The sequence below is a fragment of the Ambystoma mexicanum genome, chromosome 6p (genome assembly GCF_040938575.1).
Source record: "Ambystoma mexicanum isolate Mex_15411 chromosome 6p, UKY_AmexF1_1, whole genome shotgun sequence".
NCBI classification, from domain to species: Eukaryota; Metazoa; Chordata; class Amphibia; order Caudata; family Ambystomatidae; genus Ambystoma; species Ambystoma mexicanum.
The window spans coordinates 900,967,280-900,994,028 of NC_090935.1; positions in this window are offsets into that span (position 1 = coordinate 900,967,280).

Below are 26,749 nucleotides of genomic sequence, written 5' to 3' on the forward strand. Positions count from 1 at the left end.
GGCAACACAAATATACAGCTGGGCAACACACGGCCACGAGGATGGGCCATAATCAACCAGGTCATCCCAGACTGGTACCCTATACAACGGTCTTGTGCACACCTGGATCAGTCTGGTCAAGGGAAGTTCAGCTAAAAAATGTGTAAATTATGCAAATTGTGCAAGTTATCCGAGTGTGGAAATTGTGCAAATATGTGCAAATCTGCAGACACCAGACAGTGCTAAAATAACCAGGCAGCACACACCCTTTAGAGTCAGCATGAACAAGCCAGATTGTATAATTTATGCAACTGTGCAAATTATGCAAACATGTTCAAACAAGTGTAGAGAAAAAACGGAAATGAGCTAAAACCGTGGCAAATATGAAATCTAAAAATAAGAGTTCATAAAAAATAAAAATTCATAATAGGTGTTGATAAAAATTCATAAAAAGCTCTGCATACTAAAAAGTACAATGAATATTACATTTCATTCGGTAAAATAATTGTTATGTGAAAAAGGAAACACTATTTGTAAACAGTGCAGTGAAGGTCAACCAACCCAAATAGTTGTTTATAATTGTTTGAAGATTATAGGTCCCAGTGCCATTCGATGACAGGAAGCAAGGAGCAGAGAAGGGGAGAGGAAAAGCTATAGAAGGCGCCCAGGGCACGCCCGACTGGTTTAAGGGAGTAGTCTGGTACCGGAAAGGCCAAAGGCCGGTAGAACGCGGCCAAACCCCTCAAGCCCGTCTTTCTCACTCGCGCAAAGAGAACAGCCAAGTTGGCAGGGGTTATTATTTTCCAGATTATCAAGTATTATTTTCGATATAACTAGGCTCCCAGCTATCCAGGGCGGCTCAATTGTAGCCTTAATTCCATGTGTGCCAATGTTCCAGGTTTCCAAATGATCAGATTGCTGCAGGTTTGCACGAACCAAAGTAGTTAGGGAAGCAGTTGCACCTGCCGTTTAAAATCTTTGAAAAATAGTGAGCAGTTAACTACAGCTGGTCGTCCTGCGGCATGCTTCTAAGCTAGTGTAGTCAGTATTTTTTTTTAAATTCTTACTGGTTTCAAATGGTAGACTCTTCTTCTTTCGGATAAATGTGATCACCTCGAAAGAAAAATGTTGCACACGAAAAGAAATTCTGAACATTTCTCCGCAATTATATGGAGGGGGAGACCCTCCACAAGATCAACCATACTCCCCTTATATTTTGTATAACCCTAAACCCCCCCAAAATATAATTGTGGGGAAATGTGCACCCACGAAATGCGGCATTTTCATGTGCAGCATCTTTTTGCCGCGCAGTGATGACAGGAAACGCTTCTTTCGCTATGTGGGAGTCTATGTATTCATTTTATTACCTGTTCATATGTGTTCTCTACATTTTCACTTAGGATAGGTTCAGAACTGATATTGAAGTTTGCATTCTTAAAAAAGGACTCTCTTTCGCCCACTTCGACTTTGTGAGGAAACTTAAATTTAAAAAATACTTTTTCAACAAGTTAATAATACCTGAACTACTTGCAGAAACCATTCCACATAGTAACTTCACGGTAAGAGACATTAAGGACACACGTCTACCCCTCGCAATTGATGATGAGAACAAGGTTTCAGGATTGCGATGTATCCAGGATCTGGAAATATGATCAGATACTATTGTTGACTCAAGACTGAAATCCAAATCCAAATTCATCCCTAATCTGACACAGGACAACGCAAAAGACACCTTCTATGTAGTGGTTACTAAAGAGACTCCCAAATGAATGGAGAATAGACTTACATCCACTAACAAACTCTGTTATAGAAAGAATCTCACGTCCAACGGGCAGAGGGCATTGGACGACCCAATGAGGGATCAGAATATAATCATCAAAGAAGTGGACAAAGGGCGTGACATAACCATCATGAACAGAACTATAATGATAGGGGAGAAACATTTCAATACACCAGGGCGAGATTACAGAAACGTTGCACCGGCGCAAGTGCAAAGTTGCGCACTATTAGCACTAGGGCAAAGTTTGCTCTCTTTTTAAAAGCACTGAGACATATTAGAAAACTATTGCACTATGACAAATGCAGTTTGGCATGGTTTAAGCACCAGGCGAGAAACTGACCTTTGGCGCAAAATAAGGTAAATGTTCACTTCATTATTGCAACAAGGCAATGTTTGCCCAATGCTAATACGGAATGGTATTAGCACTAGAGCAAACTTTGTCCTGGTGAAAAAACACATTGAAAAGATATCTTTTTGCACTATGGTCCGTATACAATGCCATACTGCACATATTCTATCCACATACCATTAACTATATACCTAATTGTAGCACTTTCCCCCCTCTCCCTAAGGTTTGGAATATTTTAACAGCACAGGTCGTTAACATGGAATCAATAATCTTGTGATTAATTATGAGATAATGACAAACATTTGGTTTACACATTTGCTAAATAAATTGTTTAATTACTTGTTAAATAAATTAAAGACGAGAGGATATTTTAGCTTAGATATGTGTTATGTGTTTTTTGCTTTATATAGAACCCAGAATATATATATGCTTCTTAGGGCACAAGGATAAAGGGTACCACCCATTTATTTGAGTACTTTAAATCGGATATTACTTCATAATGTCCCTATTCAATGTGTCCTACTCCCTCTAATTTTCCCAGAACCATCCCAATAGAGACACCTGTTTACCTGCTGCCAATTTTCTTTTCTAATTATTTTTCCTCTATAAAAACCTACCTCTTATTCTGATGACCCTATTCCATCAAACATTATGAAAACTATTCCTGATATAATTTCAAATTTTTGGCTATCACTCATTCATATTTAATTTAACTAAGGTTCCTTTCCGGACTCATCAAACATTGTGAAATTCTTTACATACTCAAGAACTTCGACTTGACACCACGGAAATGCAAATTGCTGACCAATTACCGATTTGCCATTTTCAGATAAATCCCATAAACATGTGCAGCTGATTAACTTTCTTAGTATCTTTCACATCACTGATTGTTTCAGGGCTATTAGTATGCCCTATGGCCTTGCTGTGTCACTGAGATTGCGTCCCTTCAGGTGGTGGGTGATGCTCTGAAAATATTGGACAATGTTGGCCCCTGTCTATTAGAGCTGCTGGACCTCACAGCAGTGTTCAAGCCCATCAACCAGGAAATAGTCCTTAACATCTTATCAACACATGTGTGTTTGTCTGATCCTGTCCAGGTTGAACTTCTTTCTGCCAAATCAATTACAATTGCTGCAGGTGGGGTCAATCTGGCCACGCTCCCTATCTGTGGGATGCAGTGATCCTAAGGGGTTGAACCTGTCACTGACGGTAACATCTACGTGAACCTCCAGAGGTAACTATTTTGGGGGTAAGGCCTTAAGGCGCTGATGCCACCCAGTTCTCTCTTAGGGTATTGTTGTTAGCAGTTGCCATTAAGGACTAGATTACTTATTTTTCTGTGATGCCTAACCACTCTAAGAATGAGTTTCTTTTGGTCTCTTCCATTTCTTCTTCAAAGGCATGATTCCAAGAGTGGGTTTCACTAATTTCTTGTTTGTTATCACTCCTATCCTGGTGTCCTCTGTGACGTCTCTTTGTTTTGCTCTCTATTTAAGTCTTAAATTAAGACTTGTATCTCTTTCTTGTCCCATTCTATATTTTTTAGTTGACTCCTCTATGGAAGACCGTATTGTTTTGCCTCCCTCAGATAGGCTCCAATATTATCTCAGGCACTAAATCATTTCACCTCGATGGCAGTAATTTCATCTTCATTGGTCAGTTGTCTTTGGCATTTCTTAAGGCAGTGCAGGCCTTCTGATTTCTGGCATAACAAGACTTGAGAACTTCACCCCTCTTTAAATTCCTCTTCACTGGCTTCCCACTCCAAAGCACTTTTCAAGATTGTTTCATCACTGACAAGGCTTTAGTGATGGTTCAGCCAGCTAGCTGGGCTCTTTGCTCTGAAGAACTGAGGTCCACTCGGAGGTTGGGCATTGTAAGATTAGCCCTTTTCCATCTGAAACATGGCAGTTAAGACGCCCACTCCTCTTGTCTTCCTGCACTCTCTGACCCACTACCATCCTTTGAGACTTGTTTTGTTTGCTCCCAAATTTCATGGATTTTCACAAAGCCCTTAAAACTCATCTTTGTTTTGGTTTTTTAGATAAATATGAACTGGCCATAAGGCTGTGGGTGAAGCTGGCATTTATGGGAGTGGACAAACATTTGATCAAAATTATCAAAGCATCATATTCAAGAACTTCAGTACAAGTGAATTGACAAAGAACATTCTGATGGGAATGGGGTTAAGCAGGATTGTCTGTTTGCCCCAGTCCTCTTTTGCTTGTAAATACATGACATGCCTACATTTGTTGAAAATGCAGAAAAGGGTATCCCAAGCTTAAACGGGATGGCTGTGCCCATGCTGCTTTATGCAGATGGCTGTGTCTACCTTGCTAGAACACCAAATGCTCTGGGAGCACTACTACAGGCAGTATCTTTTTACTATGCCCTAAACCATCTAAGGCCAGAGTCAAAAGTCTAAAGTAATGCTTTTAATAATGACCATAAGGGAAAGACATAGACATGTTTGAAGTTTTATGGTGAGTCCATTGATGTAGTGGAAAGCTTCATGTATTTGGGAATATTCATTTCCCCTAATCTTCTTGGAAAGCACAAATAGAGTCAGCAACCACACAAGAAGCAATAGCGGGCAGAGTTGTAGAGGAGGTCCCAAGCATGACCCGCACTCCAACCATTCATTTTGAAGTACCAGGAACTTCCACGCCGAAATATGTTAAGGATGATCAGCAAATAAACCAGCAGAGAGCCGCAGTGGGGCTCTGTCCAGTACCTATCAGACTGACAGCGCCTATTGAAGTACCAACACCTAAGAAAACCTGGACAGTAAGGTACCCATTGAGAAAGCCATATCGACAAATGAAACAAAATGAAGAATGTCAGAGCACAGTCCCTGAAGAAGCTAAAAAGATACTGAAGGAATACGGATGGTGATGTCACAAGAACTCGGACGGACTCACATATAGAAGATATGACAACCTGTGAATGATGAAAAGAGATGAAACACCATGGATAAGTGACATCCTGAGTTTAAAGTGAAATAAGTGATGTCAAATGTAAGAAACATATGTCATGAGCGTGATGAAGATATTCAGCCAGTTTACACATGTACATATGCAAGGAACCGCAAGAAGCTAAGAAAATCGTGAGGCTTGCTCAAGCTTTGTAGTAAGATAGATTGCGGCAAGCGCCACTTATATACATATCTACCTCAAAAGGAGCACTTTATACAAGCATACTTCCACACTATGCACAAGAGCAGAACCAACCAAAGGTTACTTAAGGTCTCAAGAGGAAGGAGAGCTTTGCAGCAGGAAAATCGAGAATTAAGGACAAAGAGAAAACTCAGACGAAGGCAAGTCATGCCAAAAAGCCAAGGTCGTACCAGATGAAATAGCCCAATAGTGGATACAATTAATGAAGAGTAGAACAGAGTATCCTATTCTGGAAGGTCAAGATAAGCCACAGAAGGCAGATGGAGATGGCTGACAAAATTAAATCAAGTACACGAATTACATGGAGAATAAGACGATTTCACGGTGTCGGAATCACAGGACCGAGCAAGCAGAAGGGATGAAACTTTCACACCTACGCATGGATTGGTGCCATGCCCAGATGCCTTAACTTTTCCAGAACAAGAAGCAGTCTCGAGGCCAAAATACAAAGAAATAATTGACACATGACCACTGAAGTGATGATTGATTGTTGCAATAATTGGAGGGAGGCTGGAGGAGCAGACAAACTCCCTGCACCTGGCCGGCTATTCTGCACGCTGCTAGGCTAGTGGAAAAGTATGAGTGGGGTTGTTGCCAACGCAAGCATAGTGGACCAAGTAATCTAGGGTCATATAGTTAGTAAAACCAATGAGACGTTGTACTTTTAGTGATGTCTACAGTAGCCATTTTGAAGGAAGGGCTTAGATGCCCCACCTAACACTGTTTATCCAATCCCCTCACTCCGTTACCATATACAGATATAGTACCTATATTAAAATTAACTTCCTATAACCAATAGAATTGCTTACAACACTTTAAGCGTTACACGTCAGTGATGATGAGTTTTTAGTATAAAAGATGTGTTTTTTATGAAGTTCGTTGGGGTTGTTGAAGTGAGAAGGAAGATCGAGCGATTGCTGATGTTCATGAACTCCCCGTTTTTTGTGCTTGTCATTAAACGGACTCCCTTTGCCAAACTATTGAGTTGACATTATTGATTTGATGCTAGAGTATTAATCTGCATCCCCATCCATCTCACGGGTGCTGCTACTCATCTTAAAGTGCTATTGGTCAACCCCCAGCTTTATGTGCTGGTTGGGGTCCTAGTGCACACTTGGTAGCAGAGAGAGGATGGTTTAGCAATTATCGATTAGATAAAACCATCAACATAAAGTAACTCTAGGTCCTCGGCAATATCACAAGTCCTTTGCCATACGGCTAAGTAGACCGAGAAGCACCCCGTAGATAGTGGCTAGATTAAATTGTAAAACCTGCAGGTTGAGGTCTGAAGGCACATGTGTTTTCACCCACAAACCCCTTCCCACTTCTACGAGCAGCCGATCGAGCAAAAAGCAGGAGAGGCGGTGACGAAGCTGGTGATCCCGAGGATCCAGAGAGGAAAACATGCGAACGGTGAGTGAAAAAGACTAAATGCTTTGACAAAAAGTTGCATGCCTTAAAACAAGTAAGGGAAGGTAACGGAGGGAGATGGGACAAAAATAAATTCAGAGGTAGAGTAGAATGTATATATATAAGGGGAAGGAAATATTGACTCGCGGGTGATATGAGTTACCTAAGCAAAGTAGTGACGAGAACCCAGACAAAGACAGAGACAGAGATATCACCTCCAAAGTCCTGAGGGACAAGGAGAGGTACGGGATGGAGAAAGGAGACCAGGCACAAGGAAGTACATCTCTAAATACTGAGAGAGAGGGCAAGAGATGGAAAGGAGATGAGGATAGAACTGATGAGATAGCATTCACACAGAATGAATGGATGGGAGGTCAGATTCTATTGAAACTCGATGGTAAAGGCATTGAGGACGTGAGACAAAAGGGAGAGCCAGACAATTTACAAAGAAAAGAGAAGGAAAAGGAACAAGGATTGTGAGACAAAAGGATCAGAGACGAGAGCAGTTGTATCATGAGGAACAAGAAAGGATCACGATCACAAGCAGAGAACAGCTAATGATAAGAGCAGGCAGGAACAACGGAGAATAGAAGAAAAAGAACAAAAGATAAGGGAGAAGAGAATAAAAAGACGAAGGGATGAGGAAATACGAAGCGCAAATGAATGTAGAGATGCAAAGAAATGGGAAGAAGATAGGGTCAGAGAGGTAGCGAGGAAGCGCAGAGAATTCGATGACGACATAGAACGTAAGCGAAGATAGAGAGCGTGCAATCTTGAATATCTGAATATCTGGAAAGAGAGGTTAAAAAACCCTATCCAGTAGTAGATTGGGAAGAGGTAGAAGAATTGTTCCCTGAGTACGATTCAGTACCAGGCATGTCTTGGGCAAATATCGAAGATGACTTAGACACCAGAAGCATCCGAGAGGAGAGGCTTGAGAGCTGTACGATACTGAGGATGCCTCTCCAAGTAGCAGAAACAGAGAACTGTCCTTAGATAGGGTGATGCTAAACAGGAATGAGAAGGATGAGAGAAATTGCACGAGTTGAGCACAGACAATATCAGATGCAGAAAGAGAGAAATATGAGGAAAAGGAAGAAGAGAGAAGACTCGAAAAATGCTTCTCTGGAGGAAAAGGGATAAGATGGTCAGATTCTGGCGAGACTGCACTTAAGGAATCAGAGCCAGCCACACATTCAGACCGACACGAAGGAGTATCTTACGGTCTGAGGGGGGTGTCTCCACCACCCTATGTGAGCCGACTAAGGACATTGCCAGGTAGACGTTGATGCAGGACTATCAACCCTACAGTAGATAAAAAAATTATGAGAGAGGAAAGGGAGAGCCATGTATTACAATTCCCGTTGCTCGAGAAAGGAGGAACGAGGCCACAGTATATTCTATGGCCACCCTTGGATTGAGAAAATCGGAAAAAAAAGCTTCCAATGTTAACATCGGGAGCCGGAAGATGGATACATGAACTGGAAAAAATTATGGGAGTGAACACGTTGGCAATTGGGGATATTAAGGGTCTTTTAATCGCCATACTTGGTGATCGAGCTAACGATGTGTGGACACGTGCAGGTTACCCTGGCGTGACTACTGTTAACGCTGCACACGATGGAGCTCCATTTAACAATTGCAGAGCCACGGTATGGACACCATAACGATTGCTGACATGGGAGCCATAATGACACGAAAAATGAAGGAGTAAGAGGATCCTTTACTTTACATTCAGAATTTCCAAGACGCTTGGGTATTGGAAACGCTGGAATCTTGGGGGAAATCTATACCGTGGGCCGAAATACAGTTGACCATAGCTCACTATTGCAGGATACTGCAAGAAAAGAATTGCAAAAAAGAGGCTGCACGAAAAGCTGAAGAGGCAAAATAAGTGCAGAAGAAATTGTCAAAATATGCCATTGAAAGAGCAATGATAACTAGCACAGATTGATTGAATATACAGCAGGTCGATAATCAATAGAAGATTAATCAGGGTAGTAATGGGTTTTACCCCATAGGGAGAGGCTTTCGAGGAAAAGGATGGCAGAGTAATCAGGGAGGTTTCCAAGGTAATCAGGGAGGTTTTCAAAACATGCAAAATGGCAATCAGGATATGTCCAATGGGCAAATAATCAGACCACCACCAATATGTTGAATGTGTGGGATGGCAGCAGATCTAGCATGCACATGCAGAAGTCAAGGCATGATGCAAAACGACCAAGGAACAAGAGCAGGTATGGTAAATCCACCTGTGTTTTTACCGCAGGGAGGAAATGGAGTTGCACAAAATCACACGGTGCAGCAGCAAGCGCCGGGAGCACAACAAAGCTTACAACCTCAGAATATGACACATTTTCCACAAGTACGGTCTCAACAGTCACCTACGCAACTGTCACAGACGACACGTGCAGATACGATTCTATCCAGATATTGACTATATTGGCTGTAAAAAGGATATAAGGTTGACAAAGAAAAGTTACAATATTGTCAGCAAGAAGTGCTGTACATAGGCCAGCTGATCTCACATGAGAGGAAAAGGGTTACCTGAAAGGGCTGAAGCCATACTGAACACAGCCGAGCCACACACGATAAAACAGATGCAGATTTTTCTTGGTCTTAGCAATTATGTCAGGGCATGGGTTTTTGACGATAGCTCATACACCAAGCCCTTGTTACAGGCCCTGAAGAAGGCACAGGTGACGAAAGAAAAAATTGAATGGTCTGAACCCATTGAAGAAGGGTTTACTGAACTCAAGAGAGCCATTTGCACAGTCCCAATTTTAGGGATTCCCAATTATGCAGAGGAATTCTACTTGTTTTCACACACGAAGGGCCGCATTATAACGACAGTACTCACACAGAGAACCACATTGGGGTACAACCCCCTGGCATACTACAGTGGGAATTTGGACCCCGTGATGAGAGGCCACTTCCCTTGCGAACAAAGTTTAGCTGCTGCAGAGTTCACCATAGAAAAGGCTACAACCATTGTGATGGGATGCTCAATGACGTTGTATGTCGAGCATGCACTATTTGCCATTCTAGAGAAAACAAAAGGCACATTGACATCTCAGAGAGTTTCCACATATGAAGTGATCATATCAAATCCATCAATTAAGATAATTTGATGTAAGATAGTGAACCCAGTTATAGTTGTAGCAGAGCCAGTCACTGACGGAGAGCCAATCCATGACTGTGCAAACTATGAATAATTCTATGATGAAATTCCCAGAGTGAAAGAAAATGCATTGGCATAAGGAGAGATTGTCTTTGTTGATGGTTCCTTGAGAATCGATCAAAACGATGGGCAAAGAAATACAGGCACTGCTGTGGTAAAGCACACAGCAAATGGAGAATTTCAAGTACTCATTAGTGCACAATTACCATCTCACTATTCAGCACAGGCTACAGAATTATTGGTGTTGATACTCGCCATCGAGAATCACGCAGACCACGAAGTAACACTGTACAGCGACTCCGCCTATGTGACGTCGACAGTGCACGCAGGCCTAGCGCGCTGGAAAAGGAGGGCTTCCTCCAAGCGGACGGCACGCCAGTGCAGCACGCAGCCTTATTGGATAGGCTCATTAAGGCACTACAGCTCCCAGTGGGCATGGCGGTCATGAAATGCGCCACCCACACAAAGTGGACAGATTTTATCTCATGAGGAAATCAAGCAGCAGACACGGAAGCCAAGCGTAAGCCGACCAAGGGCGAAACCATAATGAATGTGGAAATAACTGATAGACATGAAAAAATGATTGTTGCACGAAGTGAACCTGAGGGTTATAGTAACATGGGGAAACCCAGTTAATGGAAGTCCAAGGCAAAGCACCACAGGAGGTAAAGAATCTCTGGAAACGGCAAGGGTGTTCTTTTAACCCATCAGAAAGCTTGCAGCGACAAGACAGCACTGGTAAACCAGTGATTCCATAGCCCTGTTAAAATTAGCATTGGAACAATTGCATTATCCAGCGCACATGTCTAAAGAGAATCTAGCAGCAAAGATCGCTGAAGACTTGTTTATACCGAATTTAGCGGAACACGTTGCATTTTTTATGGTGAACTGTATAATCTGTCAACAGTTCACAGCTGGTCATAGACTAAGAATAATTAGAGGAGTCATCCCAAGGCCCAATGGACCTTTTCAGAACTTGCATGTCAATTATGTTAATATGATTCAAGTATGTAACGGCTACAGGTATCTAATTGTTGTGGTGTGTCCATTCTCTGATGGATAGAAGCAGGTCCATGTACATACCTAGACTCCTGTGCAGCCACATTTCTGGTGAGAGAGGTATTTCCCAGGTGGGGAGAATGTGAGGTCATGAGGTCAGATAATGGTACTCACTTTGTTAATGCAGCATTTGCGCAGATCAGCTTGCTGCTTGGTATAAAGCACAAATCCTCGTCAGCGTATCACCCGCAAGGTAATGGAATATGTGAGAAGCTCAACGGCTTGTTAAAGGAAAGGATAGCCAAGTTGAAGCTTACTCTAAAGAAGGGATGGCTACACTGCCTTCCATTGGCACTGTACGCACTCAGAAACCAGCCTGGTTCTGACCATCATCTTACGCCGCATGAAATAGCAACAGGCAGAAGGATGCACACTCCATTGACACACCAAGATAGAGCTAGATGTGATGCTCAGCCAACAGGGTAAATTTTAGGATCAGAAATGCAAAATTACTTGAATTGCATGACATCTTGTCTTACTGTAATTTCAGGACAGCTACAGCGACAACAAAATTGGTGCAGGGCAGCACAGAACACAGAAGGAGATACTACTGCAAACCCAATTCCAGAGTTTATGTGTACCACCAATCTTCTGTGGAGACACGGTCCTGGTGAAGAATCATACGAGAAAGAAGTGGGATGAGTCAAGGTTCAATGGACCCTTCACAGTGGAAGACGTCACTCCCTATGCAGTCAAGCTACAAGGAAGAAGAGCTTGGATCTTCCTGGGTGATATCAAGCCATACATCGGAGAAGGCCCCCTGCCCACACCCCAATGCATAGAGACTACAGGTGACGGGGAAGAACCGCAGCACGTGCAGATGAGATCCATGACGAGGAAGAAGAACACATGACCAGCAAAACAAAGGCAAGGAACTATTGTGCAAGGTTGTGGCTTAAATTTGGACATTTCCTCTATGCAAAAAAGGGGATAAGGACATATAAAACGGACACTCTGTGCATCCTAGTTGCAGGGTGAAGAAGAGAATTGCATGCATGAGCCACAACACAGGTTATTCATTTTGAACTCTGGACTGAGGCACACTGAAGCCTTGATAAGAAAAGGATATGCCAAATTTTGATCGCAGACACACGAATTGGAAGAAAATACAGTATCCAGACTCGTTCCAAACAGGAGCATTGTTTGGACTCACTTATGGTGTCCCACAGCCGCAACATCACTAAAGACGTTCTGAACTATTTTGACTTAGTCTTGAGATCTTACCCGTCACTAGTGGGAAGGCTTACTAGCATCACTGAATTTCTTCAAGACCCTCAAAACGAGAAGACAATAAGGAGGCTGCTCACCGTGATCGCCGAGCAGTTCCTCCTGCTTCTTGAAACACTTGTGTATAGGCGCGTTATAAATGCCATATCATATCATATCAATACAGAGAGGAAAAAACAAATGTCCCAAGCAGAAGAAGCCAAAGGGTTTGTCAATGTGCTATTCTTTCGTTTAATTGAAGATTGCCCAGATTTTGTCAGGAGACACACTGACGTCTTCACATTTCTTCGAGCTCCAGCAAACACAGAATGCTTGAGTATAATCCTGAATGGAATCATAATTCAGGTTGCTCTTCACGCTCATCGAAATCACAGAAGATGCTCACAGTGAGTACCGAGCAGGTCCAGAACTCAGCAAGGGCAAGACAAATGTCCCTGTCACCAGAAGATAGCAGATTGGTGAGCAATATCTTCTTCCACCTGATTGAGGATTTTCCAGAACTTGTGGGGAGGTCCACCGGTGTTGTCGTCCTCACTTTCATCAGAGACCCAACTAATTCTACACAGATGAGCATGCTCCTGCATGGTATTTTGATGCAAGTTGAACTTTCTAATCATCATCAGAATTTCCAGAGGAGACTGTAAGACTTTCCGCTGAGGGACAGATCGAGAAAGTGTTGCCAGAGACTTCACTCTTGTTTATATTGTCAAGGACACGACATGTCTTCCTGAGTGAAACAGATAAGAGGAATAGATTGGGAGCTTGTGTATTTTGAACACGTAGAGTAAAAAAGGACTTGCTGAACTTATTGCCTTAATTGAAATTTTTCGAAATATAGAAAAGAGAACTGTATCCAGCGACAATAGACAATCCATTGTCCAGACAAAGGAGGACAATTGTTTCAGTAACTGCAACCGACAAGCAGAGACAGCAGAATCCAGAGCTATTGTTGCATAGAATGTATTAAACGTTAGTTTTCTTTCCTTAGATGATAGAGATGGGAAATCAAAACAGCAGCATCGTCATCCCTCAGGTGGAGAGATGAACTTAATGGTCCAGAACTCAGTGCTGTCGCCTAACCTACAGAGGCATAATGTATCTTTGCATTGTATTCATTGTTGCTTTATTGTCACTGAAGATTGGAACTGCAATTTTCATAGGTGCACAAAGTATTCCGATTCCAGTGCACCCAACTAATGATGTACGCATGACACCCACAAAAGCACCCAGACCCTTTATAGTGATTCCAGTTCCTAGAAGGTCTGACAAAGGAGTAAGTGAACTTGCAATGGATGTGATTAGCAGTGACACACATGCAGTAACAAGCAAGTTGAAAAGCCAGAGACAGTGTCAGCAGAGCAAGCATGAGAAAAGGTTAATGAAAAATACATACACACAAACGATGAGTGCATACACACCAGGTCTAGTGTCAATAACTGCAGAACCACAGGCCAAAGAAGGGGAGAATGTTGGACAACCAACGATGAGAAGCTCGACTGCAAGTGCAGTGAAAAGACAAATGGAGAAAGCTGAACTGTTAAAGAAACAAAAGGAGTTGGAGAAGAAACCAACAGAGACAGCATTGATAAGCACCGCTGATCCAGCACTGAAGGAGGCAAGTGCAAGCCCAGAGAAAATCTCATGTGCGCAAATGATAGCAGAATCATTATGGCTGTTCATGGCCAGAGCTAGGAAAAGACAAGGAAAGACTTGCCAGACTGTCCTCTACCCAATTGGTACAGATGAAGAGGCCGGAACCATGGATTGAGATACCAGAGAATCCTCCAGTGAGAAGAAGCTATGCGGATGCTATTAAGGATGTGATGATAGCAAACTACATGAAAACCTTGAGAATAAAGATTAGCATACAAGAAGATGACAATGAACTAAATGACTGCCTGGACAGCACAGCACACTTGGGAAATAACATATGGTACCAACAAATGAAAGAAGTTGGAAGACGAAACTCAGAGTAGGAAAGCTTTGTCTGTGCACTCCTACCTTACAGCATGGGGAAATCAAAGATCTTTGTAGCTGTTGAAATAGATGTGCAGGCGGCGCACTGTCTATCCAACGTAGCTATGTGCAAGACCAGAGGCCAGTTCATGGGAAGTGATGCCTCACTGAAATGGGACACTGAAGCAACTGATCCAAATGAAGACGATTATGTCCAGGATATAAAGACAAGAAACAATGGAAAAACAAAACATATTGTGATCATATACGAGAAGCCTGGAGTTAAAGGAGCAGAGATCAGAAGAGAGGCATATCAAAAACTAAACATCCAAGGAAAAACTCCAGAAAAAGCCAAGAAGTGGAAGAACAGAGGCCAAATGCAAATTTGGGGAACAGTGCTTTCATCAGACAGATGGGAGAAAGGAGTGGTGATCTGCAGAGCATGGATGGTCTTCAGTCACTACGAGCCCACCATTAACATAGTGCGAAATGGATGCAAGCCATTATGGACAAAACTTGCTAAACTGTTGACATGGGTCGAAGACAGAGGATGACCATTACAGATAGTGGTATTGGAAAGCCCAAAATTCTGCTTCAGGAATAATGGCACGAGGAAAATGGGGGAGAATCAAAACTATGGATGAGTTTTCGACACCCCAGGAAAGGTACATGGTACCGCAGTGATCATGGATCATTATTGGGTATGTGGATCCCAAGCACATATCAGACTGCCGAGAAACTGGGGCGGTATATGCACAATAGTGAATGTCCATGTTCCAGCATTGTCAATCCCAAAAAGTGATCTGAATATTGACAGCTTCCCAAAAGCAGATGCTCACCTGAGGAAGAGGAAATCTGTGGAACTGATGAATAGAATGAAGAGAGAGAATTACTTTTTGGCTAAATCAGAAGAAGCTTTTCATGCAGTCCCATATGAACACAGACTGTTCAGCCTAACCTCATCAGTGTTCATGACAATTTTTATGCTACGAGTTCAAGTTGGAGCAAATACTAAATGGTTGCAGATAACCGGATGGGAGTTACTGCAAAACATCAACACGACCATAAAAGGATTCAACGCAATCAAAGAAGAATTAAGGACAATCCGACTAATGACTCTCCAGAACATATATGTTCTTGACATGGTCACAGCTATGGATGGAGGTGTTTGTGCAAAAATCAGAGAATCATGTTGCACATTTATACCTTCTCACGTCGAAGAAAATTGAACTTTAACAGAGGCCATAGGTATGCTGACAAAACTACAGAATCAAATGATTGATGAAAGTGAGAAAATGGACGATGACAGTTGGTTTGGATCAATATTCTCATGGGTTCCACAATGGGTGGCAGATATATTCAAATTCCCAGGAGCCCTGCTGGTGATGATACTGCTCGGATTCTGTGTTATCAAGATAATAATCTCCAAGTGCCAGAAAACTGCGAAGAAGGCCATAGGGATAAAGATCATGATTGATGTCAAACCAGGATGGAAACCAAACGACCTGACTGATGAAGAAATAAGAGACTTTGTGAAAGCTAGCATTCATGCGCCAGAAGGAACACTGTTTCGGTATCTAAGGAAAAACAGAAACTATATGGGAAGATGGGTCTATTGTAGCCCAAATGGACAATGTCAACTAATGACAAGGAATAAAGACGAACACATGAGAACAGCAAGAAGCTTGAAGGGAGTCATAAAAATATGGACTCCAAAGAGACAATTCTTCAATGTATGGACCCAGAAGATGAAAGAACAATGGACCCAGGAGATGAAGAAAAAATGGATCAAAAAGATAAAGAAAAGGTGGATACAAAAGAAGAAGTGAAAGTGGTCGATGAATCGTCCAGAGGGGGAGTGTAGAGGAGTTCCTAAGCACAACCCGCACTCCAACCGTTCATTTTGAAGTACCAGTAACTTTCACGCCGAAATATGTGACATATGATGAGCAAATAAACCAGCAGAGAGTCGCAGTGGGGCTCTGTCCAGTGCCTATCAGACTGACAGCACCTATTGAAGCACCAACACCTAAGAAAACCTGGACAGTAAGGTACCCATTGAGAAAGACATATCGACAAATGAAACAAAATGAAGAATGTCAGAGCACAGTCCCTGAAGAAGCTAAAAGATACTGAAGGAAGACGAATGGTGACTTCACAAGAACTTGGACTGACTCACAAATAGAAGATATGACAACCTGTGAATGATAAAAAGAGATGAAACACCATGTATAATTGACATGCTGAATTTAAAGTGAAATAAATGATATCAAATGTAAGAAACTTATGCCATGAGCGTGATGAAGATATTCAGCCAGTTTACACGTGTACGTATGCAAGGAACCGCAAGAAGCTAAGAAATCGTGAGACTTGCTTAAGCTTAGTAGTAAGATAGATTGCGGCAAGCACTACTTATATACATATCTACCTCAAAAACAGCACTTTATACAAGCATACATCCACTATGCACGAGAGCAGAATCGACCAAAGGTTACTTAAGGTATCAAGAGGAGAACTTCGCAGCAGGAAAATCGAGAATTAAGGACAAAGAGAAAACTCAGACGAAGGCAAGTCATGCCAAAAAGCCAAGGTCGTACCAGCTGAAATAGCCCAATAGTGGATACAATTAATGAAGAGTAGAATAGAGTATCCTATTCTGGAAGGCCAAGACAAGCCACAAAAGGCAGATGGAGATGGCTGACAAAATTAAATCAAATACACAAATTACATGGAGAATAAGATGATTTCACGGTGTCAGAATCACAGGACCGAGCAAGCAGAAGGGATGAAACTTTCACACCTACGCATGGATTGGTGACATGCCCAGATGCCTTAACTTTTCCAGACCAAGAAGCAGTCTTGAGGCCAAAATACAAAGAAATAATTGACACATGACCACTGAAGTGATGATTGATTTTTGCAATAATTGGAGGGAAGCTGGGGGAGCAGACAAACTCCCTGCACCTGTCCGGCTATTCTGCACGCTGCTAGGCTAGTGGAAAAGTATGAGTGGGGTTTTTCCCAACGCAATCATATTGTAATCTAGGGTCCTATAGTTAGTAGAACCAATGAGACGCCGTACTCTTAGTGACGTCTAGAGTAACCATTTTGAAGGAAGGGCTTAGATGCCCCACCTGACACTGTTTATCCAATCCCCTCACTCCGTTACCATATACAGATATAGTACCTATATTAAAGTTACCTTCCTATAACCAATAGAATTGCTTGCAACATTTTAAGCGTTACACGTCAGTGATGACAAGTTTTTAGCATAAAAGATGTGTTTTTTTATGAAGTTTGAGAAGGAAGATCGAGCGATTGCTGATGTTCATGAACTCCCTGTGTTTTGTGCTTGTCATTAAACTGACTCCCTTTGCCAAACTATTGAGTTGTCATCCTTGATTTGATGCTAGAGTATTAATCTGCATCCCCATCCATCTCACGGGTGCGCTACTCATTTTAAAGTGCTACGGGGCAACCTACAGCTTTATGGGCCGGTTGGGGTCCTAGTGCACAGAGTCATCATAGATTTTGTACACAAGCATAGGGATAGATTTGCAGCAGAACTAGATATGGTGAATCAAGAAGAGGTGACAGGCACGGCAGCCAATGGGGCAGAATTGTGGGACCTAGACAAGTGAGACACCAGTGTTGATATTTGTGAACCAGTTTTCTGGAAACAGCATTTGCATCTACCAAAAAGCTTTCCATCTGCTGCACTAGATGCAGATATAGGGTTTCAGAAACAACATAGAAGGGTGGCAGAGTCCCCGGCTAAATATGCTGTTAAAAGGGCAATGGCGCAGACCAGAGAGTTGGTAGATTTGGCTTGATCTGTGGGAAACGAAGTATGGGGAGCAAGATATAGCAGAGACCTATCAGAACTAGAGGCAAAAAGGTTGTGCATACTGTTTAGGATGCCTAAAACGGTTCAGTTTGAATACTTATCCCTAGAATTCAACCTCATGAGCATAGCAGCTAGAATAGAATAGAAGCTCACCACCAGCTATGAGACTCTGATAAACCTGACCAATTCAACCATAATGGTAGAAGTAATGCAAGCATACAAAACCATAAGTGCTGGTGATACATTCGGACAAATTGGTCACTTAAGGTTTATACATCACAGGTGGACCCACGATCACAAACTCCGAAGTTAAGGGCTATCTGCTCTAACTTGGAAAAATACAATCAAAATAATTATCTGTTCTCATCATGCAGAATGTGATCTTGTTCATCTGCCTACTAACAATAATAGCAGTGTATTTATTCAATCGCCCCAATCTCGCCACGTAACCCCTAGATACAGTTATGACTTGCCTTACAGTGTCACCGTTAGAGAATATCTCCTGCTTAAAGGATAGTTCCGGGACTTTTTTTTTATTGTTCCTATGGTTCGGCCATGTGTTTTTAAGCATAAATCGGTAGATCGTAGAAAACTTTCCTATGGACCTTACCCGACTTTTCGTCCATTAACGCACTCGAAAACATCCGCCATTTTATGATAATCCTCTCACTTGCCGCATCGCCCTGGCTCACCTGCTTTTGCGGCACTAAATCAAATCCCCCGCCCCTGAGCCTGACATCAGCAGACGCGTACCGCCCATTTCCCGTTTCGTGTCAACAATCGCTGCGCCTCAGCTAATGAAGTGTCGCCATGGAAATGGCAGGACGCCTCTTTCCTCAATAGGTATAAACAGACCGTTTCACAACACACAGCAGCAGATTTTCGAATCCATTCCTCTCTCTGTGTTACTTTGAGTATTCTGTGACTCGTTTCTGTGCTCTGGTCTGCTACCTTCGTTGATTGTAGCCCGTGTGAACAGATACCAGTACCACCGCTATAAATTATTTTACTTTCTTTACCACATAATGGCTACAATAATGCCGTATATGTACGAGCCCGAGTACACCGAGGAAGAACTACTGGAAAGGCAAGCACGCGAAAACGATGGGGATTCGGACGGCAGTTGGGTGGACCAGTCAACGGATGAAGAGCCTGGACCATGTCGCATGGACGGCGTCTCCACCTGGTGCACGTGCAATCGGTGCGAGCTAATGCCAACTGAGGAGGAGAACTGCTGCTGCCGAGAAAACTCGGGATGCCTGGCCTACATTTCGGAAGGCGAGCAAAGTCTGCAGGAAGGCGAGCAAAGTCCGCAATGCATCACCGAGCTGCCAGAGTTCAGGGAAGCCTGCCTCTCACGGACCATGTTGAGGATGATGATGGTGCTTATGCACGAACTTCGCGGCACTGTTCGTCCGCGTAATCCGAGTAACGAGTAAGTATACTCTGGTTGTGATGTCAGTGATGCCACTACTATGTCATGGTCGTCTCCCACATATAAAATTACATCTACATATCATTCGAATGCATGTAAATTGGTTCCATATTGTGCATTTTCTAGATAGAATTTTTTTCAAAGCAGAATGACATTTTTTACCTGAATCGATAGTGATAAAGTTTTGTCATTTTAATACAGTTTGCATCTTTCATTTTCACAGGTGGTACAGGCTGGTGGCCTATCGTTGCTTCACTTGGTGGCTTCACGGGAGGCTCGGACACCGCGTTCGGAGAGTAATACCTGCCTGTGCGGTACTTGCCATTAGACAACATTTCCCCAGCGACAGTGGACAATACCGCGGATTTTCCCTGGATGTGCTGCAACCGCAAATTTACAATGTGTAATGTTTATTATTTATGTTCAATTGAAATTAAGATCCAAAATAAAACCCAATATATATTTTAACAATGGTTGTTTTGATTTGTCCAAGCGTTGGCAATAAAAGGAAGGCCGTTGTATTTTATTGATACAAAACATGGTTATAGGTAAATATGGTTGATCATAATAAATCATCCTTTTGGTCACCGGGTACAGAGATGACCCCCTCTGGCCCGTGCCGCCTTGCCACCACAGGCCAGCCTGCTGCTGACTAACTGCCTAGGCATCCAGGGTCTCCAGGGTGAACTGCACCCATATATTCTCCTGGGAGGGTGAGGTATTTATAAACTCACCCCCCTGCCTTCCATGTACTAGATCCTGCAGCCAGCCTCTTACATGCAGTTAGATGGCCTCTCCTTGGTGAGGCCCTGCGGCAAACGAGTCTTGTCTGCACGACCACCGCCCCAATCCACCCCCCGCCCTATCAAAGGCAGTTCGCACCGGGGTACTTGTGCAGGCAACTGGAGCAGTCAGGGAGCGATAAAGGCCAAGAGGTGCCAAAGACCATGTACACTTCAAAGTGGTCTATAGAGCATGGGTTGTTGTTCCCATGTCTACCTCCAGACCCCGTGTCTCCTGCCAAGCATCCCCCCTCACGCTGGACGGCCCCCTGCAATCCACATAAGTGTGTCTCCATTCACGAGTCTTCCTGTGTCTTGTCTGCACGACCACCGCCCCAATCCACCCCCCCGCCCTATCAAAGGCAGTTCGCACCGGGGTACTTGTGCTGGCAACTGGAGCAGTCAGGGAGCGATAAAGGCCAAGAGGTGCCAAAGACCATGTACACTTCAAAGTGTTCTATAGAGCATGGGTTGTTGTTCCCATGTCTACCTCCAGACCCCGCGTCTCCTGCCAAGCATCCCCCCTCACGCTGGACGGCCCCCTGCAATCCACATAATGCCACGACATATACACGTCATTCATTCACAAACACACCCCTGTTTCGAATTCTTTATAACCCACTTCATATTTCTAATGAGCACTTCTTTGCGCTTTGCTAGTCAACCCGTGAAGGTGCTGGTTATCTGCTCTTCGTCTCTGTGAACTTCCGTGACCACTTCGAGGAAACTCGTCAGATTGCAACCTGTGAACTGCTCCCTGTTCTACGACAAGAAACTACTCTGATCCCTGCATCTAACTGTTTGTTCGTCAAGGTAAGGCCATGTACCATAATCATTTTGCGTCCAATTTCTTTTCGTTCAAGACAGTACATGCAAGGAACTAGTCACATGTTCTGAGTTTACATTGGTATTCATAGAGAATTGTTGATCTTTTCTTTTCAGAACTTTCCACAATGCCTGCCTGTTCCATTGGCGGTTGTCCTTCGAAGACCCATAATAAATCAGAAGGTACTATAATGCATGTTTTCCCTAAGACAATAGATCAGATAAGAGAATGGGTCCGATATTGCGGATATCCACCGTCTGAGTTTGAAAGTAGAGTCCTAGAGGTCTTTGCGGACAAGAGGGGTGATCGATACCGCATCTGCAGCAGGCACTTTACCTCTGACATGTACTCCACATCATTGCTAATAAAGAAGAACACACCGCGAGCGAGGCGAAAATTGCTCTCAACCGCTATTCCCACTCTATTCGTCCACATCCCTACACTGGTGAGTCAAGTTTACGTATTTATCTCTTGGCCTTGCGGTAGTGTGTAGCATTAGCTAACAATAATTTCCCCATTTATGTATCCACTCAATATGTAGGCGGAAGATTCTCCATCCGTGTCATTATTGCAGTCATCAGCCACTTCAAGCGCCTATCGGGTAATCTTACTTGGCTATTCTGCCACTGACTTGTTTTAGGCATGTAAATCAATAGTTTTAATATATCGTGTAATTATGTTACCTAATGGCACACCCTTGTACTCGTCCTCTAGTCTTTGTTTTCAGTTATAATTATTGTTATCCAAAATAACGCAAGTACTGTCTTTCAGGGAGATGCTGAGGAGTCCAACGTATTGACGACTACCGTTGATGTCACTCAGATGCTCGAGGTACGTTTCAGGACAGTTCCGTCGCCCTCCTATGTGTCTTCTTTTTTCAATTTTGTGTTCATTACTAATGAAAGTCCTATGTTTCAGGGAGTCGATGGAGCATTAGTCCAAGAAGAAGGGGGAGCATGCAGTTACGGGTCGGCGCAACAGCTTGCAGAAGTGTGCACCGCAGTTACATCGTCCCTTGATGTTCTCATGCATTTCGAGGTATGGATACTGACAGTTCGATCAAGCGAAATCATATGACGTGATTACATCCGCTATACTTCCTTCTTTATTAACGCTAGTACTATGTTTCAGGGAGATGACGGAGCTTCTTCTACAAGAACATCACCCCTAGTAGTTGATGCAGATCTCTGGGTGGTGACACTTCCAACGATCAAGCAAAACGAATCATATTTACATATCCATTATTTATTTTAGACAACTGATCATTTGTGCAGGTCTATTTAGATGAGCCGTTCACGCCTGCACAAAGTTTCTGTTCTTTTTATCAAAATAGAAAACCATACTAATGCAATTACTGTGTTTCAGGGAGTCACTGAAGCATCATCTTCAATAATATCATCAATGGAAGTCTATGAGGAGCCCGAGGTATGGATCTTGACAGTTCCATCTAACTAGATCAACAATGCGTGAATAATTGTCGTTTGAATGTTCTACACAAAGCGTTCATTCGTGTTTTGCTATTGAGATGTACGTGGGTATTGGTCCCCAAGTACATTTTGTGTTTTCAATATTATTATACATACTAATGAAAGTTCTATGTTTCAGGGAGTCGATGGAGCGTCAGTGCGTGATGGATGTGCTTATCATGAAAATGTAGTCGTTGCAGCGCAAGAGGAAGTGGAGACATGCACACACGAGTCGGAGCAACAGCGTCCTGATGTTGAAGTTCGAGGCAAGAAAGTTTCAAAGAAAAGAAAGCAAAAGAAGTTTAGTGTCCTGGTCACTATATTATGTTGTTTTTCACTGTTAATAGTTCAATACTGTAAGTTGTGTTTAAACTGAACATCCCTTTTCCAATCTGTCCTCTAGTTGCGAGTGGGTGTACGAACTAGATCTACACAGACAGTGAAGCGAACGAGAGATGTTGCTTGTCAAACCTTTTGGCAGGGACTTGAGACTGGAGATGCATCGTGCCAATGGGAAGAATATGAAGTGATTGACAACGGAGCTATACCACCACCAGCCATTGATAGTGAATGTCCTCCTGGTAGTTCGGATGCAGTTGGAGATAAATTCACAGAATCCACACCCGCAAAAACTAAGACCGCGAGAAAGTTGAAGAAATTGTCCTATTCACCCATTGCCGGAGAAGGAACAGATGTTGCAATGGAAGAGAATGAAGTGGACTACAATGAAACACCTTCAATATCACTGAACATAGCGGAAGACGATATCAGAGATTCTACCTTTCATGTGAGTGACATGTCCTCAACGTTACAGGCCGAACCAGCTGGGATGCAGAGTGACACTATAAGGAAAGAGGCCAAATTCATTGTATTCGATAGTTGTTTGATTGATATTATTATTCGGTTGAAATGTGGGCATTCGGTAGGTGGGGAAGTATGTGGGGAGCCATTGATTAATGTGACTCGTGCAATTCGAGGCACTAACCTTAAAATACATACCACCTGTACAAAATATCATCCTTTCTCATGGTCTGCACAACCCATGCTGGGACAACTGCCAGCAGGCAATCTACTTTGTGCAGCGGCTGCACTTTTTAGTGGTTCAAGTTTTAAAAAATTAGAGTCTTTCTTTCAGTTTGTGGGAATCCGTTTCATTGCGAAAACTCAGTTCTACAAATACCAAACCGATTATCTATTTCCAGCCATTAGCGAAGCTTGGAGAATGGAAAAAATGTCTATTGATAGTACATTCGCGGGCAAACGGTTCAGGCTAGCCGGTGATGGACAGTGCGACAGCCCAGGATTTTCAGCCAAGTACTGCACCTACCACTTTCAGGACATGGAAAGTAAGAAAATTGTGAGTTCGGTGGTTGTGCAGGTGTCACAAAGTACATCCTCAGTGGCCATGGAGAAAGTTGGCTTTGTAGCATCATTGCAAGAACTACAATCGCGGGGAATGGTGATCGACCTGATAGCCACGGACAGACACGTTTCAATTGCCAAGACAATGAGAGAAGAGTACAAAAATATAAATCACCAATTTGACGTTTGGCATCTTGCAAAAACAATCAATAAAAAAATGTCTGCTGCAGGTAAAAAAAAAGAAACGCAAGGTATTTCACAGTGGTCCAAGTCAATCAGCAACCATCTTTGGTGGAGCTCAAAAACATGTGGAGGGTCGTTGGAAATTCTACTGGAAAAATGGCGGTCAGTAATGCCACACTGCACAAACGTTCACCGTTGGAACACAAACCAACATTTCCACAATTGTGAACATGGCCATTTGTCCACAGAGGAGGCACGGAAGAAGAAGTGGTTGATTCCTTCATCACCCACTCACAAAGCCATTGAAAAGATTGTATTTGATAAAACTATAACAAGAGATTTGAGGGGACTCACGGAATTCTGCCACACAGGAGATTTGGAGGTGTTCCACAATATGTGCCTAAAGTACAGGCCAAAACGATTGCATTTTGGCATGGAGGGCATGATAAATCGGACTCTTCTAGCGGTCTTGGCACATAACCATAACGTTGGACGTCAACAAAGTAGGACGACCGGAACTTTAGGGACGCTTCGCTACAATAAGGCCTTCACTAAAAGAAGTAAACAATGGGTGATCAAACCAGTGTTTGAGGATATGCAATATGAGTTTATTGAGAGACTTATTGTTGACGTCCTAGATAGGCACATAAATGGAGTTGTGAACGAACCTGTGCAGGTGACAACTGCATTGCCACCCAACATTGCCTCTGTTCCATGTCCACCTAAAGAAGAGCTCATTGAGAAATACACATCACGGTTTAAATGATTGTAATTTGATTGTCTGTTCTCTCGAGTCTCCTCATGTCGCAGGCCCATTGAATATGTTTATATATCCAACCTTGTTCATTTGCGCATTAAATTAAACCAAACAGTAATATAAATTATTTTTCCAAAAATATAGAATGTCTCCGTATTTATGGTTCTGTGGGGCAGCAAAGCAAGCAGACAAAATGCAAAGATGGAGTGTAAATTTCAAGTCCTGTAAAACGGCCTTACACTGAATGTAGCTAACTAGGAATGTGTGTTCGTTCAAAGTGAAGGTCAGCTGCTTTGATTTTTTCTCGAGTGCCAGAATGGCCCACGACTCAGTATAAGGTTCTATTGTTATTTGACCTTGACAGGCCGGGACCACGTAAGAAACGATAATGAATATAATTTCAGAAACGAAAGCCATTTCATGTTCGTTCATTAGAAGAAATAAAACGTCAGCATAGAAGGAGTGGTATTTCGGGGCTGCCCTACGCACAGACACAATGGAAAATGCAAATATAATGTAAGTAACTCTTTAGATGAGTTTATACCGCAATTTAATTACTATACAGTAGCTTTAAAGACGGGTTAAGTTGTACTTGTTCATTCTATGTGGCATATTGTTTTGTACCGCGCACTATCTTGGGGAGAACCGTCTCCTTTTACGGAAGCACCTCCAAACCTTCCTCTTTGCTTCTGCTTTCTCTCTCCCTCTCCCCTGCTACAACTTGTCCACTGTCTGCGACCTCGGTCCTGGGCCCTTCCACTCTCCACCTGCACTCCCTGTCAACCCCTGCACTGGGGGACTGTCTCAGTATCCTACAGCCCCCCTTGACGTATAAAACCCAGTTGCACTGTCCTAGCTATGAAATAATTTCCAGACCTAATATATAAAATGAATAATTTTAATAAAGATCTGATGGTGAGACTAATTTCCTTTTTTTATGTTTTTCAAATAGATACATCGTCCATTATTGTCTGTGTCACGAGTACCAGACACCGGCGGATGGCTTTTTTAACCGCCAGCTGCTTCTCCGCGTGAACAACGTTAGCACCCTGACCATTTTGTGGGACGATCGCCAAGTACAAGTATGCCCTTACGCGGTACTAGCGGCTAGATGCAACATACAGACCGTTGTGGTGCCCTAGTGCCTCGTTGTTGGAATAGCCATGCGATTATCAGTGCGACCGAAGAGCTTATTTTATCGTAAACCAACACCCTGTCTACTGCACACGAACATCGCTTGCCTCAAGACGAAATATTTTGGATCGAGAGCAAATAAAAATGCAAATCGCTGAATATTCTCAAAACATTTGATGTCAAATAAATGTACTTTGCCAAATGTACAATCTTGCCGTTTGCTTTTAAATCACTGTTTCATATTCCGAATTGTGGCGCTGTATTGTGAGATGATCTAAGACCCTGTGTACAGCAAAGGAACATCGTGTGCCTCGAAACGAACTTTTTGGAACGTGAGCAAATAAAAATGCTAATCGCTGAATATTCTCAAAACATTTGATGTCAAATAAATGTACTTTGCCAAATGTACAATCTTGCCGTTTGCTTTTAAACCACTGTTTCATATTCCGAATTGTGGCGCTGTATTGTGAGATGATCTAAGACCCTGTGTACAGCAAAGGAACATCGTGTGCCTCGAAACGAACTTTTTGGAACGTGAGCAAATAAAAATGCTAATCGCTGAATATTCTCAAAACATTTGATGTCAAATAAATGTACTTTACCAAATTTACAATCTTGCGGTTTAATTTAAAAGCACAGTTTCATATTCCCAATTGTGGCGCGCTGTGTTGTTTGAGCTCATCTGTGTTGATTTCCTGGTTCTGTGTGGAGTCGCGTAGAAGACGCCTGGGCGCGTTTGCCTACGCAGCTCAGTCACGTCACGGATAGAGGCGGGGAATATGAATGTTTTGATCAAGTCTGTTTCAGGGGCGGGGGATTTGATTTAGTGCCGCAAAAGCA